Below are 19,919 nucleotides of genomic sequence, written 5' to 3' on the forward strand. Positions count from 1 at the left end.
GCAAACTTTACCTTCTTTATAATTAGGGACTAGATAGATGTTGATTTTGAAATAATGAAGTACTCGTTTGATTACCGATTTACTTGAGGCTGTTCAACTGATGACTTGATCAGAAAAATAAATGTTAATAATAAACGTTAATTTGTTTTATTTATGAAAGCTCACTAAAGTATGGAATAGAACATAGTGGAAGATAAACTCTCTTCAATTCAACAGGTTAATGGTGGAGATTAAGAAAATAGGTCTGGCCTACTATAGGCTCTCTTAGAGAGCAAGAAAGAGGCATTCAGCTAAAGCCATAAGCTTATGGTAATAAAGCAAGCATATGTAGTTCTGAGTCTTTAATTTAGTTCCTCCATTACAGTTACACAGGTAAAATGTTTTACTTGAGCAAACACCGTAGGCCACTGCAGCTACACCAACATGAGGGACATAAAGTAATAGGTTATACGGAGAATTAAGACTTCCTCTTGCTATTTTAGTTGAGGCCTAAGAAAAGACGACAAAGGAGGTTTCCTGACTTTTCAATAAGCAAATTATTTTACAATTTGAATAAACAAATCTAAGCGGTAACAATGTCATTGACTGGTGAGAGCTATAGCTGCCAAAGCCATGCGATCAAAACAAGGATTCTGTTATACTCTAATGTTTCATCCATAATGTTAAAAAGTTGTCAGGGAGTCTAGTTTGTGAATGACTTAACCTTTGCCCTGAAATCCTTTATAGTTGACATTTTGGAGAGACATTTTCTGAAAGATTAGATCAGAGTCACTCTGATTTTCCATCAGCAGGTATTGGCTTTGGTAAAAAATGCAGACAATGTGAGCATGGAAGTAACAATGGGGTCTGTTAAGATATCTGTAAAATGCTTTTTAAAAAACTAAAAGCAGATATTGTCTCGAAGTTAATATAATTAAAAATTAGAATTTCCTCTGATAACTCAGGCTATAACATTTCTGAAAACCAACTTGATATGGGTTTTAGAACTAAAACTCAATTTCTTTCAACATCAGCAAGAAGGCAAGATAGGAAAGCCAATGTCAACAAACTCTCTGTTGATGAAAACAACCCCTGATTTTTATGACCCTCGGTCATGGTAACCATGTAAAGAGGGGTGAACCAGGATGGCAAACTTGAGTGAAGTTCTGGTCACTTAGTGGACCCTGACTTGTGCTACCCCTGGTTTAGAGTCTACACTATCACTTTTTAAAATGTCTGAAACCATGGCGAGGACCCTGTTTCCTAATGGAAATCTCACTCCAGAGGTTCTACCCATGGAGGCTGGGTGGAGGAGGAGGGCACCATGTAGCCCTGAATGAATAAGAATAAATATTATTTGTTGCAACCCTACTAGGTGCCAGTGTTGCATTTGTATTACGAGCCTCAGTACTAAGTGTTTTTTGTTTATTTGTTTGTACATTCCTCTTAATTCTTACATTAACTCCCTCCTCTTTATTTATGTGACTCTGAGAGCTTAGGTAACTTGCCCAAGTTCAAGTAGATTTTTGCCTGCAGAGTCAGAAGACTTTGTGGTCTCTCCTGGCCAGGCTTGGAAAGTAGTCACCAAGGGCAAGAAAGCACCCGCACCCTTTGGGTGGACACAGAGGAGAGAGAACGAGACGCACTCGCTTGTTCAAGCAGTTCCTCCGACTATGTCCCTAAGCTCCAAGTTGAGTCCACGAAATTGTCATATTCTGACACCCTCCACTATCCTCCCCCCAACTGCTTTTCTTTTTTCGCAAGGTAGTAGAGATGTTAATCGTTTGGGAACTGAACTCATGGCTTTGTGGAAATAGACAGCCACCAAATGGTGGGTCTAGGAATGCAGTGGGAAAATAGTGAGGTGGTTCCAGGGCTGGCAATTCCCTCACTTTGGGACTGGCCTTAAGACAAGGGAAGGGCACTCTCTGTGCTATATGACTCTGTCCCCGTGGACATAACTGATTGGCCCAGTAATGGACACCTGACCCAAACCAAGCCAATCAGATCTTTCCCCAGGATTTTTTGAACAGTAACTAAGGGGCTTTCCTGCAGGCAGCAATGCTGTAAGTGTAAAGATCAGGAATTGCTGCTGGCTGCCATGTTTCCTGCCATGTAGAAGTTAGTTTGAAAATGTAAGGCCAGACACTATAAAAATCTTAGAGGAAAACAGGCAGACCACTCTATGACATAAATCACAGCAAGATCCTTTTTGACCCACCTCCTAGAGAAATGGAAATAAAAACAAAAAGAAACAAATGGGACCTAATGAAACTTAAAAGCTTTTTTTTGCACAGCAAAGGAAACCATAAACAAGATGAAAAGACAACCCTCAGAATGGGAGAAGATACTTGCAAATGAAGCAACTGACAAAGGATTAATCTCCAGAATTTACAAGCAGCTCATGCAGCTCAATATCAAAAAAACAAACAACCCAATCCAAAAATGGGCAGAAGACCTAAGTAGACATTTCTCCAGAGAAGATATACAGATTGCCAACAAACACATGAAAGGGTGCTCAACATCACTAATCATTAGAGAAATGCAAATCAAAACTACAATGAGGTATCACCTCACACCACTCAGAATGACCATCATCAAAAAATCTACAAACAATAAATGATGGAGAGGGTGTGGAGAAAAGGGAACACTCTTGCACTGTTGGTGGGAATGTAAATTGATATAGCCACTGTGGAGAACAGTATGGAGGTTCCTTAAAAAACTAAAAATAGAACTACCATATGACCCAGCAATCCCACTACTGCGTATATACCCTGCAAAAACCATAATTCAAAGAGTCATGTACCACAATGTTCATTGCAGCTCTATTTACAATAGCCAGGACATGGAAGCAACCTAAGTGTCCATCAACAGATGAATGGATAAAGAAGATGTGGCACATATATACAGTGGAATATTACTCAGCCATAAAAAGAAATGAAATTGAGTTATGTGTAGTGAGGTGGATGGACCTAGAAACTGTCACACAGAGTGAAGTAAGTCAGAAAGAGAAAAACAAATACCGCACGCTAACACATATATATGGAATCTAAAAAAAAAGGTTCTGAAGAACCTAGGGGCAGGACAGGAATAAAGATGCAGATGTAGAGAATGGACTTGAGGACACGGGGAGGGGGAAGGGTAAGCTGGGACGAAGTGAGAGAGTGGCATGGACATATACACACTACCAAATGTAAAATAGACAGCTAGTGGGAAACAGCCGCATAGCACAGGGCGATCAGCTCGGTGCTTTGTGACCACCTAGAGGGGTGGGATACAGAGGGTGGGAGGGAGGGAGACGCAAGAGGGAAGAGATATGGGGGCATATGTATATGTATAACTGATTCACTTTGTTATAAAGCAGAAACTAACACTCCATTGCAAAGCAATTATACTCCAATAAAGATGTTTAAAAAAAAAAAAAAAGGTAAAACGTAATACCAACCTAGCAGATGTCCATCTCAAGTGGCCCACTGTTTTGCCTACTTTCCTTTGTAATGCATTCGGTTTTAGTTTGCCTGGTGAAGCTTATATCAAAATGTGTGAAAATCACAATGTTGTCCTTTTGGGAGAAACAAAGGAAAGAAATAAAAGTAACATTGAAGGGAAAAAAAAAAAAAAAGAAGTTAGTTTGAGAGAATAAAAGCAACATTCAGAAAGAAATGTGGGATGAGATGGAGAGAGTGTGCCCTGATCATCTTTAATAACCTGGTTCCTATTGTTTCTGAAGCCCCCTTGTACCTGTGTCTGGATCTATGCCTCTCTTTAAATCAGTACATGTTGTGTTTCTGTCACTTGCAACCACTGGATTCTGGCTGACACAATCTCCTTCCTCACATGATTAATTCATTGCATTTTCAGTCTCCTAACAGAATACAAAAAGCCTTGGGTTGGGCTTATTTTTTAAGCTGTTTTAAATTAAAGAACAATTGCAGTTCAGCTGTCTTCTTAGAAGCATTATTAGTACCAGCCAGCTGAGGAGGTCTTGCAGACTTGAGGCAGAGGCCAGGCGAGGCCCTTTGGAGATGGGAAGGCAGAATTTGTGAGAAATACGGGGCTGAGGGGTGGGATGGGGAGGTTTAGAGAATAAACCACAGGAAGAAGAGACCTCAGAGTGGAAAATGGTTTTGGAAGTGAGTCGTGGAAGAAACAATAAACAGATATATATATATATTTTTTACTTCATGACAGTCTGAGGCCGATCTTTCTGAGCCCCTAATCAAAGAGAAATGGCTCTTTTTTTTTTTTTTTGGAAGAGAGGGGCGATATTCATTGCAATTTTTCTAGAATATTATTTCTAAGAATTCACTGACTCTGGAAGAACTAAATAGAATCTGGTCCTACCCTCAGCATATATTTTTATTTGAAATTGTTTTTAGTGTTACACAAATAACAAACATGAGTTTTTGCTCAGTCATCCATAAAATAGGGCCTACAGGCCTTAAAAACACCTTCTAGTGATCCTTCATTTAAAGCATGGCGGACTATAATTTTAGAGCAGTAAACCTCATTATAACATACTTATATTTGACATTTTCAGGCTGTATTGTTCATGTTTTTAAGTCCTGGAGAAAGGCCCATTAAAGCTGTGTTACTCACATTAGTTCAGCATTTAGCCATTTATAACACAAACCCCAGTCTTTTGGAAAATGTCATTTAAAAAGTTCCACCATATATGGACATTATTTATTGCTTGAGCCCCATTGTCTACTTATAATATGCCCTTTATCAGACCCAAATGCCCACTTCATAGAATTTTGTTTCGAGCAACAACTGGCTTCCTACATTATCCAATGAGGCAGGAAAGTTAAATTACAGCCAGTTCATATCATAGAAACAAAATGTTTCCTGCAATTACTGATAAGGGACAGTTCATTTTCTCTCTGTCATCCTGAAAAAAACCTCCTAACAACAATTCATGCCTGGTTAAACAGGATTTCCACATCTCCCGCTGACATCTTTCCAAATAATTCAGGGTTGTTATTACTGTACAGCCCTGGCAAGGCTCAAAAGCAAGCAGACTTGACGAGTCTGCTCAAAGCAGAGCTTAAGTAGTTGTAATTAATAATAATTACATGTCCACTACACTCCAGTTTTATCATATTATCCGTCAAGGCAAATAAAATAACCCACATACAACACGCTTGCAACAGGATTCGGGCATTAATGAAGCCACTCTGCGCATGTCATCTCTCTAAAGTTTCAAATATTTGCAGCAGTTTCTGTTTTATTGATTTTTATTATTCTATGCCTGGTTGCAAAATGTTGTTGGATAGACTACAGCTTGGGACCTGCGCTGTTCTCTTCCAAAAGTCTTCTCCCCTCCTGCCGTGACTCGGATTCGAACCGAGGTTGCTGCGGCCACAACGCAGAGTACTAACCACTATACGATCACGGCGAGCTACAAGGGAGCTGAGCGCCAGGGTTCTTTTAAGAGCCACTGTGATATTAAAACCTGTGGAAACACTGCCATCTATTGCCTAAAGATGTACATTTTCTTAATACTGGCAAAGAGGAGCAGTGTTTCGGTAATCCCCAGTTATTTAAAGGAACAATAACAAAGTGTCTGAACATGAAACTAATATTGTCTCCTTGGCTGACGGGCGCAATTGTATTACGTAAGATTCACTGGAGTCACCGTCAGGAAACGATAATCAAAGTAACAAGGCTGAGAGAACCCAGCCTGTTCACTCAAGCTTCCTACTTTTAACCAATAATGAATATAGATTTCCCACCCCGAACTGCCACCACCAATTACGCTGCATTAAATGACACATGAATCTGAGCCTCTTTTGTGGTTTCTCCACTGCTAGCCTTATTTCCATGTGCTTAGGCAGCAGAGACATAAAAAATATGGCAAGAACAAAATGGACTGAGGACTGGAGAGAATCAGGGAGGCTTGTTCTGCCCTATTAGAGGAAGCCAGGGTGAGCACACCCTGACTGAGGAAAGGCCTTCTTTCAAATCCATTGGTCCCTAAAGGTTTTTTTTCTTTCTGGAATATTTGTGTTAAGCCACAGTAATGTCAAAAAAAAAAAAAAAAAAAAGCTTTCTGATAACGTTAGCAACCCACCACACAGAGAAACTGGAGTGCTCCATGCTAAATAAGTTTCAAGGAGACATTTTTAAGAAATGTCCTTGTTATAAAAAAAATTAAAGTTGTCTGGACAAGCTATCTCCCAAGGTTTGAAAACCTTAAAAGGAAACACACAGAAAAACCTCTTTCTAATCACTGGATTGTAATCGGGTGTCTCCTTTAAGCCTTCTGAATGGAGAGGCCCTGGGAGCAGCTGGGGCTAGCTGGCACTGTGTATGGGATGGCAAGAACAGAATCCATCTGTTGGGTGTCTGCCAAGAGCTCCAGTGCTTCTGGAAGGAGGATATTTCTGCAGATAAAAGCTTCAGACACAAATGGTCACTCCCTCCCTCACTCCCTCCCCTCTGATCATCTATGGCCCCTTCTCTATCTTCCTTCAAACTCTCACAAATCCATTTTTCTTCCATGGTCACAAAGAAAACTATTGCCCTGAGTTCCTGAGCGAGCCTTATACATTCTGGGCAGGAAGCAAGGCAGTGCCCAGTGGCCTGAACAGGAATGCAGGTGGGGGAATTTGCTAAGAGGTCAGTCCGTGGCAAGGAGGCAAAGCAAATCTCCTGGCTGGCAAAGGGGAGGTTCCCGAAGCACCATCATTTGTGTACCACTGTCATAATTTTTGCTCTGGGCGCATACCAATTGAACAATAAGGGAAATCTCTCTCTTTAAAAAAAAAAAAAAATCAACTCACAGAGTACAAATTGTGGAACCAGACTTCTAGAGTCTAATTTTGGCTCTGTCACTAAGTGGGGGAACTTGGGCTGCTTCTTGAACCTTTGTGCCTCGGTTTTCTCATCTGTAAAGTGGAGATAATAATGGTAACTACTTCATAGAATTCTTCTGACGGCTGAATAGGTGATGACATGCCAAAAACTTAAAGTAGACCTGTCACATAGTAAGCACTGTAGAAATGACAGTTATATTATTTTGTACCATTCCATAAATTGAAAAAACACCATATCATGTTCCCTAAATAGAGATCACTATGAAATAAACTATGAAAACAAAACAATAGAATTAAATTCTAGCCAGATATTCTGAGCCCAAGTTTTGCTCTCAGTTAAAAAGGAAGGTGGGCAACAGTAGGAGAGATGTTAAAAAACATATTAGCCTCTGATCAAGGCTTCTCTTCGACTCATCTGAATAACTGGAAGAGATTTGAAAAGGGAATAACTTTCTCTTCACAGGATGCAATATTATGAAATGTCACAGTCATTACCACCCCTGAGATTACCTCACACATTGCATCTGTCAGGCTAGGTTATGCTATGTGACAACCCCCAAATCCCAGTGGCTTCGAACAAGGAAAGTTTTTCCCTTGCTTGTGTTCCATGTTCACTGCAGGGCCCAGCTCTGCGTCTCCTCACTCAGGGACCCAGGCTAAGGGAACAACCACTTCCATGAACATTTTTTCATTGCTTTACAAATGGAAAGAGAACTCTGGAGTGTCTGGAACCAGCAGCTAAAAGCTCTTCTCAAAACTCATTGGCCAGAATGGGTCACGTGACTCTGCCCTGCTACTAAAGCACCAAGAAGAGCACTGGGCCATGTGCCTGGAGGGCAGAGTTGGAAATCTTAGGTGAACAGCGTTCATGACTTCCAGCCATGGCACTAGTGGAAACGCCAGCTTGGAGAAGTCTGGGAGGCTGTAGGCCTGAAGGCAGACATGACTGTGGAGCAGGACCTCTGAACACGGGAGAGATTCCCAGCTTCTGGGTTCACCAGGTAGGGCTTTTCTTTGGCATCTGTATGGGCTTCCCGTTTAGTTGATGATGTCAGTCATCTTGTGGTGGACTCTGAAATATTCCTGCCTATTAAAGAGGAATGGGCTTTTGAACAACTACCGGGCTTTTCTCCTGACCGTCACTGTCTTCTTAGGGATATACATTCAGATTTGTTCTACAAGCACCAGTACGTACAACCCACTTCAAAGGGGTAAATTGATGGAATCAAAGCATGGTTTCTGATGGCATTTCCAACTTCTTTGCAATTTACCAGGTGATTATTTTTTCTGACTTTACTATGTCAACACTGATGTTATTATCACTCTCCCACTAATATATCATTCACAAAGACTTGTTGGGGACCAACTATAGTCCAGTCATTTTTCTGGATCTTAAGGATTCAACAGAGAATAGGAGAGACATGTATCATTATTTTGTGCAGTTTTGTTTAGTGAGACAGATACAGGTGAATAACAGATGAATAACCAGATAGAATATATGAGGTGATGTCATGGAAAGGAATACATATACATCTATATTGCTTAAAGTTATTTTTCAAGTTAGACTGAAGTAGAGAAAGCCAGGGAAGGCATGGCACCACTTGGTGGAGAACCAGAGCGAGAGAGAGAGAAAGAGAGAAAGCCTGCTTTGTCTCAAGTCCTTTCTGCAGTCCTTCTACCTGTGTGACCTTGGGCTAGTCACTAGACCTCGCTGGATCTCTATTTCCTCATCAGTAAGGTAAGGGGAGGGCTTCCCTGGTGATGCAGTGGTTAAGAATCCACCTGCCAATGCAGGGGACACGGGTTGGAGCCCTGGTCCGGGAAGATCCCACATGCCACGGAGCAACTAAGCCCGTGCGCCACAACTACTGAGCCTGCGCCCTAGAGCCCACGAGCCACAACTACTGAGCCCACATGCTGCATCTACTGAAGCCCACGTACTCTAGAGCCCGTGCTCTGCAACAAGAGAAGCCACCTGCTCACCGCAAGGAAGAGTAGCCCCCGCTCACCACAACTAGAGAAAGCCCGCGTGCAGCAACGAAGACCCAACACAGCCAAAAATAATAAATAAATTTCTAAAAATTAAAAAAAAATAAGGTAAGGGGAATTGGACTAGAGGATCTGTCAGACTGTTTATGTTTCCGATGTGCCATACATTTAATTTAGAGAAATACATTCACAGACAATAGCCAAATGTAAAGATTCTGAAGGGAAAAAAACAATCCAAACAGTTGAGTCCTTATAGCTATACTTTTTTTCTTAAGTTCACAGAAGCTGTCCTTTTTGTCTACTTCTAAATGTTGTGAACCTTATTTCCCTGCCTATGGCAACATATTTTAAATACAGAGGGGTTGGTCTCTGGATTTAAGTTGCGTGTAAAGAGGAACGTCTTGCTTGTGAGGAGCATTTAGCTACGGAATTCATTCCCGAAGAAGAATATTGTGGACTTCCTTTTTCAGGAAGTTTTTAAACTTAATACGATTGCTGCTTACCAGCGTCTCACTGTGAGAAGTGATGGAGCAACAGACTTTCTGCCTTTCCTCTTGCTGCCTGAGTACAAGACTTTCCCTCTGATGGAGTCATTCCTTTCCCTGATTCTTCATAATGGATTCCAACAGGGGAGCAGGGACTGACAAGAGGGCCCTGGGACCAGGGAGGCCTCCACCCGCCCCCCCTCCCCCAGCTGAGTCCTTCCTCCAGTGTCGCCCCTCCTACCTTTTCCCAGACCCAGCTCTGTGTTCTCCTCCTCATCCCTCTTCTTAGCTTGCCTCCTCCCTCACTGGGGGAAGGGAAATGACAGTCAGATCCATCACTGGGCTGGAGGCCAGCAGCAGTAATCCACTGGGTTGCGGCTGGCCCAGGGCCCGGTTTTCAGACAAAGACAGGTTGGGAACCCCCTGCAAAGAAGGCCCCTCTGTCCTCTCCCCCCAAGCCCTGTTTCCAGCCAGGGCCCAGACAGCTATGACCTTATAGGGACCTTAAAACCACTTCTTTCTTGGGTTCTTTCTCTAACTTCATCCCCATCCCAGGGAGCAGTGTGTGCGCGCGTCTGTGTGTGTGTGTGTGTGTGTGTGTGTGTGTGTGTGTGTGTGAGAGAGAGAGAGAGAGAGAGAGAGAGAAGAGGGAGAAATGGAGGGAGGGAAAAGCTGGACAAATTTGGTACACATAAGAGAATTTGATACATGTAAGGGAACCAAGGATCGCTCACACACACCCCTGGGAATACTTTGAGGGGGAAAAATAAGGTGGCTGACAGCAGAGGAGGTCCAAGTAAATGGTCGCTCCCGATTTCACACTTTCAAGCATGTTACCATTACCATAAAGAATGCTGACAGCTCGATGGTCTCAGGTTTGACCATCTCCATAGCATTTCCTGCATGTATCAGAATATTTTTGATCATGAGAAATCACAAAGCACGAGAGAAAATGCATTATTTTCAGAATGCTCGTAACCACAAAATGTTTTAACAGGTTACATTTGAAGGGTAAACTGCCTGGAGTGCTTTTCCCCCTTGTTTATTAATGAATTTGATTTAACCAAATCAGAAATCTTGCTGTGGGGAGAGCAGGAATGGTGAGGGTGGGAGTGGGGGGTGGAGGGAAGGGTTGTTGGTTTAATTTTAATTTTTTTTGCCTGGAGGCACCATTAGAAAACTCCAGATGCAAAGCTTTCTAATAGAATTCCTCATCTGATACAGCCCTCTGGAATACGTGGGCCTAACCTTTATGATATGGCGGTCCAGGCCTCTATTTGGAAACCTTATGAGGGGGGCCGATCCATTAGTGATAATATGAACAGCTGAAGGCCTGCGGCGGCAGAGAATTAGGAAAAGTGGTGGCAATGGGACCCCCTTAGGAAGGGGGAGGGTGGAGAATGGGATCGCCTGAAAGTGGAGAGGCAGGGAATGGCCCAGGACCACATTTTCTCATCCCATCATATTAGGAAGGTAAGGTTTTAAGAAAAAGAAGTGTTGGCAGGACGGGGACCAGTTAGCGTTCTGGATTTATGGCCATGAGGGTTCTAGCCAATCACCTTGGAGCTATTTTTCTTAAAGAAACTTCAGTATAGGCTGCTGGAGGTTCTGGGGCTGAGAGCCTTGGACAAATGATTTAATCTCTCTGTGCTTAAGTTTCCTTCATAAAAAGGGGATAATGATGATGATGATAATAATATCTACTTTATAGGGCTGTTGTGAGGATTAAATAAACATGCAATGAGTCAGTGCTTAATAAATATTAGCTATGTTTTAATCAGACCAGACATGGGAGGGAGCTGCTGTGAGCTTCAGGCCAGGATGAGGAGGTGTCAGAGGGGCGGACATATGCCAGGACCCAGAGGTGGCCTGAGGTTTACTGACTGGACCCAGATTACGATGATAAGTGGCATCCGGGCCAAGTGGCTAGTCAGATGCCAGAAGGAAGAATGCCTCAGGGTCTGGACAGGTGGTTCCCATCCCAGAGATAGGGGCGTGACTGGGACACATAGTGAGAGTAAGGAGAGAGGCATAAACACAGCATCAGAATCCAGAAGGCCCCCAACGTGGAGACAAGTTTCAGGCTGTCATGTTGTCTCTTCTGCTCTAAGGGAGCCAATATTGGAACCAATTCAGTCAGGAGATGTGTGGGATGGGAGGAGAACTGTGGGGTGGGAGTTGGAGGAAGAAGGGATGGTTAAGACATGTAGGAGCCAAAGTCATTCCTCAAAGCCCCTCTGTATAGAAGGATCAAGGCCCTCGGCCCCACAGCTGGGCCTCTTCTTTCTCTGGATCTTTTAATAATGGTGAGGAGAAGTTTGCCCTTAACGTGACTGAGCTCTCACACATATGAGGTACCTGGCCCGAGTTGGGGTAGGGTTGGGGGGAAATCCATGGCACACCTCTGCAAAGGAGTGGACTATATCTTACTCATCTTTCTCTCTTCCCCACACTTAACCTTAGTGCCTAGGACACAGCATAGGCTGACTAGATTAAAAAATTAAATTGGCCTGGTTGCGGATCAGAACTCCAAAGTTTGGTCTCCCTTTAGAGCTGCAGAAAGAGCTGCTAAATATTTAAGAGCTTTTAAATTGGCCTCTTTTCCTTAAGTTTAGGTGTTTTGTTATCAATGAGCTTAATTTTGCCTTTCCTGCAATACATATCACAAGTACACTTATGTTGACTTGCATATGGGTCTTTGTCTAATTCTGACATCCTCTGTGAATGTCAATAATCTCTGGGGCCATAATCTCCCCTGAGGTGGGGCTATGAAATAAACAAGCACCATTACAGATCTGGAAGGGACTGCTCCCCAACTGATCAGACATCAGTAATATGGAGATTAGAAGTATGGGAAAAATTGTGCTACTAGCATCCCCTGATCTCTCAATTCTTCAATCATGAGAGAGAGAGACAAAGACAGACAGATAGACCGACAGACCAGGGAACTGGATAGCCTGATGGCATGAACATTACATTACCTGTTCATGCTTTGTTCTGCTTTATTCATGATGAAGTTTCTACTCTGAGAACATTCATTTAAGCTCCTTTGCCTCACTGACTTTAAAAAGAATAATAAATCTGCTCCTTGTCTACTATACAAAGGTATTAAGAGAAAGATGTGAAACATTCACAGTGGTTTGAATGATGTTATGTAGAGCATACAACTGCCACATTTTTTTTACTATTATCATCATTATGGTAGCCACTACTGATTTGGAAGATAGATATTAAGTTTACAAGATGAAACTAGATTTCTACCCTAGGTAACCCTAGAACCATAAAGATATCTTGGATGAAAAACCTGGCCCCCTGACAGCTTTCCCTTAATTATCATCAATTCTTTGAGTGGGCTGAAACAAAAAAAAAAGAGAGAGAGAGAGAGAGAGAGAAAGAAGAAAAAAAAAAAGGAGAGAAAACCAGCCTAATTGAATGTAGGATAAACTATTCATTAGCAAGCTAAATAGCTGCGACATTTAATAACCTATAGTGCCTCATGAAAATCCAAGACATTGCCAAAAGTAATTGAAGTTTGTGATTCTCTAAATTGTTATTTAAAGCAGAGTTTGGCAAGGCTCTGTGGGTCTGCACCAAGTTTAATTGCATTTTTAAAATTCCGGGTGCTGATTGAGTTCCCGTACGCGTTATTTGTGTGGTGAATCCCTTTAGAGTACACTTGCTTATAGTGAAACTTTATGCAAGGATTTTAAATTTCAAAGCATGTAGGATCTATCTATATCAAAACCTGTGCTTTACTTTCTGACCTTTTAACTGCTTGATTCCCAGCTGGCATATAACTCCCAATTCTTGCCCTTCCTGTCTTGGTTTATTTCTAACGAGATGGCCTGAATTTTTATTCCTACCGCAAAGAGCTTGCTGGGGGGTTAAGATGGACTTGACCCAGGGAGAGGATGTCCCCCAGTGATGAATGAATGGGCTCTGGGGCAGAATCACCACGTAGCCATGTTTGCCTGTGGAATAAGCAGCAGTTGCCGTGTATCCTAGAGACCATTAAATATACACAATGCATTTAGTACAGACCTTTCACACAGTACATTTATGAGAGGCATCTATGATTGTGTGACCCTCATAATGACTGAAGGGCTTCTCCACTCCCTGTAATTTCCCGTGAATAATTATTTTAAAAGAGCTACAATTTGTTGAGCACATATTAAAGCAGCAGGCACCATGCGAAACATTTCACAGGAATTAGCTCATTTCATCTTCATGGGAGGCTTAGGTATTACCTTAGGTATTATTATTTTCTCTATCGTACCAAGGTGCAGAGTTGGTTAAGGAACTTGCTCAGGACCACACAGCCTGAGCCACCAGAGCTGGGATTCGAACCTACCAGACTGATTCTGGATCCCACCTGCTTCACCAACATCCTCCACTACATACCATTTACACAGTGCTGTGCCCCACGGGTGAAATTTCCTGACCTTCTCCCCACTAAAATTTTTATGTCCTATATCTTATCACACAGGAACCTGGATCTCTGATAGTTTTCGTTTCCTACCCCGGAAAGGAGATCACAAATAATGGCTTCCACAGGAGGCTGTGAGCATTAAAAGAGAATGGGCAAAAAAATGCATTTGGTAAAATGTCCAGCAGTACACACCATGTATTAGTTTTCTGGGGCTTCTATAACAAAGTCCCACAAGCTGGGTGGCTTAAACAAGAGAAATTTATTGTCTCACAGCTGTGGAGTCTAGAAGGAGTCGGCAGGGCTGGTTCCTTCTGAAGGCTGTGAGGGAGCGTCTGTCCCATGCCTGTCCTCTAGCTGCTGGTGGTTTGCTGGCAACGCTTGGCATTCCTTGGCTTGCAGATGCATCACCCCTTCAATTTCACATGGCATTCTCCCTGTGTGCTTGTCTGTCTCTGTGTCCAAATTTCTTTTTTTTTTTTCAAATGACGTCAGTCATATTGGATTAGGACCTATCCTAGTGACCTCATGTTAACTTGATTATTTCTATAAAGACCCAATCTTCAAATAAGGTCACAGGCTGAGGTACTGGTGTGATCACTCCAACATATCTTCTGGAGGAAGATACAACTCACCCCCCCAAAAAAAACCATGAGCTACTATTTTTATTAGTAATAATGGTATTAATAGTGTTTGTAACAAAAACATGTAACTTTTATCCAGTATAGTGTTTGCAATCTGCCAGAGACTGCCGTACCCCATGCTTTAACTCAGGGCCATGCTTGTGACTCAACCAATCCTGGGCAAGGTGGCAGGAAAACTTTTCAGAAGGCTTTGAAACAACCCCACCATCCCATGACTCTTCTGCTTACATGTGGTGTTGGCTTCCTCCATCCCAGAATAAGTAATGGGACAGTAGGAGGCAGACTCACAGAAATTTGGGAAAGGTAGATCAAGGCTACACAGCTAGTTATGGCAACGCTGGGACTAATTGGTTTGCCAATGCCTTTTTTTTTTTTTTTTCTTGCATGTAATGTGAGTTATCACTTTCTTGCTCCTCCTCGGCAATCTCACGCCACCCACCTCCACCCATCATGCTCAACTATTACTTCCTATAGATGGAGTCCTGAACCAACGCCTCCATCTTCAGCTTCTTTCCTACAACACAATCCCATGTGTCTAATTAGCTACTCAGCCTCCTCACTGGAAGTCCCGTAGGCATCTCAGGTTCATGGTCCAAGCTGAAGGCAGGTGCCTCCCAGCCATCCACCTTTCCTCTCCTTCTACATCACCTTCCTCAGGTAAAGGCATTGCCATCCCCTCAATCTCCCGAACCAGAAGAAAACTTGCTGCCATCCTCAGTCCCTTTCTCTAGCCATGCTTCTGCATCCCATTTGTTCTAACCTGACACCAATTCCAATGCATTCTACTTCCTAACACTCCCAGGAATCCTTCTTGGCTGACTCTGGCTTGTACACAGATGTATCCCCCAGTACCGAGCACAGTGCCTAGTACATAGTAGGTCATCACTTAATATTTATTGTATGAATGAACAGAAAATAAAAATTCATCTGTGACTCCTCATCATCCACAAAGTCCAAACTCTTAAACAAAACATTAAGGTTCTTCAGTGTACATCCCCAAACTATTTCTCTGGTTACATTTTCTATAACTCTGTTCAGTCCCCCACACTAAGACCAGCAAAGAAAAACTATTTGTCATTTTCCAAGCATGCTTATGATTTTCATGTCTCTAGTTATGCAAAATTGCATATTCAGTGTGCTGGCTTGAGATGTCAGTGAAATAGCCAGATTGAGATATCAAGTAGTCAACTGGATATATGAACCTAGAACTCAGAAGAGAGACTTAGGGTTGAAATAAGATGCTTGAGAGATGCAGCATATAGGTGGTATTAAAACCAAGGCAATGAATGAATTTACCTAGAGAGAGAGTATATTAAGAAGAGTATTCACAAACTCCACATACGTTCTCAAATCAGACCTGTAGTTTTAGGTGACAGTAGGTCATTCAAGTAGCAATGCTAGAAGGCAGTGTCCAGAAGGAACTGACACATGAGTTACAAGAAGCAATGAAAATAGAGATTTGGAAGTCATCAGCGTAACAGTAATTGTTGAAGCTCTGGCCAAATAAGAGTGGATTATTCCTGAAGATATTATCAACCTCATGCCAGAAAGCAAGATTGGTTTTCATGATCAGACGCTGGAAAACTCAGAAATGCAACCAGAAAAACAAAACAAAAACAAAAAACAAATGTAGATGGTATAGCTACCATTCCCTTATACAGACATTTGACATTGACTGAATTTTTTCCTTATCCCCATTCACTCCTTGACTATTAAAAAATTGTGAAATATGTCATATGTAGATAATTAATAATTAAAAACTGGAAAAAAGCTCAACCAAGTCAAAAAGAGAACATCGTTGGGACCGTCTAAGCCCTTATTTTACACTCTATACGTCCTCATGGAGAAAACCAGTATCCTCACTTTTGTGATAATCATACCCTTGTTTTTCTTTATTGCATTACCACCTATGTGTGTATTCCTCAACCATAAATTGTTTAATTGTGCTTGATTTTGAACTTTATGTAAATGGAACAATACAGTATGCATTCCTTTGCAGCTTGCTTCTTATTCTTCTTAATTAATTATTAAATTAACCTGTACATTTTGGGGGGGAGTTTCTATGTTCATAATCATATATATCACCTGCAAACAATGATCATTTTGATAATTTCTCCTTTTCTATTTCTTTTCCTTGTCTTATTGTGTTGGCCCAAGATCTACAGTACAAGTTTGAACAAAAGGGATGATAGCAGACATTCCTGTCTTTTTCTGATCTTGAAGAAAATGCTCTTAACATCTTAATCTATTACTAAATATGATATTTACTGTAAGTTTTTGTAGATAACTTTTATCAGGTTAAAGAAGTCACCTTCTACTGCCAGTTTGCCTAAGAAATTTTTTATCTTTTGTAGAACTTAGATCATGCAGTGAATATTCAATTTTAGCAAATACTTTTTTGGTATCTCGAGATGATCATACACTTTTTCTCTTTTAGTCTGTCAGTTTGTATCCTAATTTTCAAATGTGAAACCAAACTTGCATTCCTGAAATAAACCCAACTTGGTCATGATGTATTTTATTTTGGGGGCACTGCTGGTTTGGTTTTCTAAGATTTTCTGTAGGATTTATGCTATGTTCTTGATTGAGATTGGCATGATATTATTTATTGTTTTATACAGCCAATATTTATTTCTGTTTGCTTACATATTTACCACTTTCTGTGTTCTTCCTTCCTTCTTGCATCTCAGATGTTTTATCTGGGGACATTTTCTTGATGCCTGAAGAACATCCTTTAGTATTGTCATTAGAGAGTCTGCTGTTTTCTGTGTCTGAAAATGTCTTGATTTAATCTCCATTTCTGAAGTACATTTTCACTAGGCATAGAATTCCAGATGTCAGTCCTTTTCTCTCAGCATATTGGGGGTATTATTGCATTTTTTCTGGCCTTCCTGGCTGAGAAAGGAGATCCCAGACTTGCCCCTCTGAAGATAGGCCTTTGCTGTCTGCATCCTTGCAAGTTCATTTCTTCATTTTGGCTTGGCTTTGTTTGTTATGCTTTCTTTCTGTTTCTGGTTTGACTATAATGTGTCCAAGTATGGATTTTTTAAAAAATTATACTGCTTGGGATTAGCTGGACTTCTGGAATCTGTGGGTTGGTGCATTTCATCAGTTCTGGAAAATCCTGAGATTGTCTATTCAAACGCTGTCTTTGCTGAATTCTTGTTCTCCTATCTGTCTAGGACTCCAGTCAAATATACATCATGCCTTCTTGTTATATTCCCTGTGTCTCCGTCTCCATTTGTATTTTTTATTGTTTTGTTATTCTGTGCTGCTTTCTGGATGATTCCTACAGGTCTCTATTTTAATTTCTATAGTTCACTTTCTTTTCAGTTTTCATTAATCTACTGTCAAACCCACCCATTTCACTTTTTTCCCTATATAACATTTATTTATAGTTTGTATCAGCCTGTGAAAATGTGTATGTGTATTATACCTGCAGTAACATGACTTAAAATTACTTAAGATAATCATACATTTTAAAAAATCATGCTTTAAAAAGCTAATTTAATGGACATAATAAAAATAGCTGGGCCCACAATAGCTAAGTAAATACACTCCTTGTCTCTTAAATAAACAAACATTATTATATAATCTTTCAGACGTACACAAGAGTAGAGGGAATAATATTTTTTAAAAACTCCACATGCCCATTATTCAGCTTCAATAATTATCAATATTTTAATAATTTTATTTAACATTCCCCACAAACTTCAGACAAATTTTTCTTAGAGCATTTTAAAGCAAATCCCAGACATCATATACTTTCATCTGAAATGGCATTTGATTGGCACTCATCTCTAACTGATAAGAAGATTTATTTTTTGGTGGAGAACCATCATGCTATTATCACACCTAAGAAAACCAACAGTAATTCCTTACTTCATTGAGTTTTTTATTTAAAGAATTTTATATTTCATTTCTAGAAGTTCAATTTAGTTCTTTTAAAATGTGCTGCTTCACATTTTATAGTTTATTATTTCTTGCACATATTTCCAAATTTTTCATTTCTTTAAAAATATTAAACATAGTTTTTTTCTAATCTGTATCTTAGCCTTCCATGATCTGAAGTCCTATGAGTCTGTGTCTGTCCTGTGTATATGGGGTTTTTTGTTTTAACTCTTGCTCATGGTGCTTTATTTCCTCGTGCATTTATTTAATTTTTATTGCAGTCTACTCATTATTCTTGGAATTGTTTTCATGAGAATTCTCTGGGGCTTGGAAAGAAGATGTGTTCTTCAGAGAAGATCTGCATTTGTTTCTACCTTGCTTTTCTGTGGCCTGACTAGTCTGGGGTCACTTTCAATTAAATTCTTGGCTTGAGGCTTTTCAGGCCACTCAGGGAGTGTGAATTCAGGCTGTAAACTTGAGATAAGTTGTAGTTCCAAGTTCCCAGTAGTGACTATTTCTTTTTCTTTTCTCACCTTCTCTCAGCTCTCGAGGTTAAAAACAGTGTATTTTTTTCCCTAGCAGTCCTCTGATGAGGGTGGGAGTATAGAGAAGTGGAAGAGCTGCTTCCAGGTCATTTTTACTCTGAAGGTATAGTTCCTTTGGGATAAAAGTTTGTGGACTCTTCATCTTGGTCAGCCCTGGGATTTGTCTCCCATTCCCTGTACCTTGGAAGTTGTGAAAACAGAAGTTCGGGTTCATCTGTTTCAACAAATGGCCTCAGTTCCTGGGCTGAAAGTTCCTTCCTTTCTTGAGAGTTCATTGATAGATTTAAGATGGTGATATATTTTAGACAAGAATTTTAATTGTCTGCAGAAGGAAGGTTGATCCAGGTACCTACCCTGGAAATGGAAGTTCTCTATTCATCCTTTGAGCCATACTGATCTGTGCTTCTGACCAATGAAATCAGAGGAAACTGGACCAAGAGTCAAAAAAGTATGCAACTTGTGGTTTGACCGTACAAATGGGATTGAGAAAAAGCCTGGTTCTTGGCAAACATACAATATTTGAGTATACGGATCTCAGAAAGTTAACGGCCAATGAACCGAAATAAAGTCTTAGAAGCTAAGTTCACCAGACGTACAATTAGTTTCTTGCAGTACATAAACCTTAACTATGTCTTACAATTCTGTCTTACGTCCTCAACTAAACTAATTCTTTGAGGAAGATTTGTCATCTGTTTACGCATCTCTTAGCACCTACCATAGTAGGCATAGTTACTAGCTGAATTAAGGAACTAAATAATTGTAGCAAAAAAAGTTTTTATTTAAAATCTAAACTGATTTAACTGTTTATGTACTCTAAGAAGTTGGGAAGGGACTGTCATAATTCCCATGGGAATGGTAGTAACATTTTTCCAGCGCTTTCTTTTCCTTAAAGGATCTAGAGCGGATGGGGAAGGTACTGCCCGGAAAAGATGCTTCCTTGTTTATCAGAGGACAGTAATGAGCCCTTGGATATGCAAAGGGAATTCCAAAGCTAAGTATGGGGATAAGGCTAGAAACAACTAGAATGGTCTGCATAAGACAACGGTAAGAATTTTTATTTTGCCTTGTGAGAAGAGCAAAGAAGAAAGAGAGTGGGAGAAGAAAGGTGGGAGGGGTGGTAATTGTGCAGGATGCAAAGTGGC

General features: G+C 40.8%; 1 non-coding gene across 1 annotated transcript; it reads right to left on the reverse strand.

Annotated features, from left to right (window-relative positions):
• Positions 1-5,305: 5,305 nt before the first annotated feature.
• Positions 5,306-5,377, reverse strand: TRNAH-GUG (transfer RNA histidin (anticodon GUG)). The gene has a single exon. It is a non-coding gene; the product is annotated as a tRNA-His (tRNA).
• Positions 5,378-19,919: the final 14,542 nt, after the last annotated feature.

This window comes from Eubalaena glacialis, chromosome 9, assembly GCF_028564815.1.
Source record: "Eubalaena glacialis isolate mEubGla1 chromosome 9, mEubGla1.1.hap2.+ XY, whole genome shotgun sequence".
NCBI classification, from domain to species: domain Eukaryota; kingdom Metazoa; phylum Chordata; class Mammalia; order Artiodactyla; family Balaenidae; genus Eubalaena; species Eubalaena glacialis.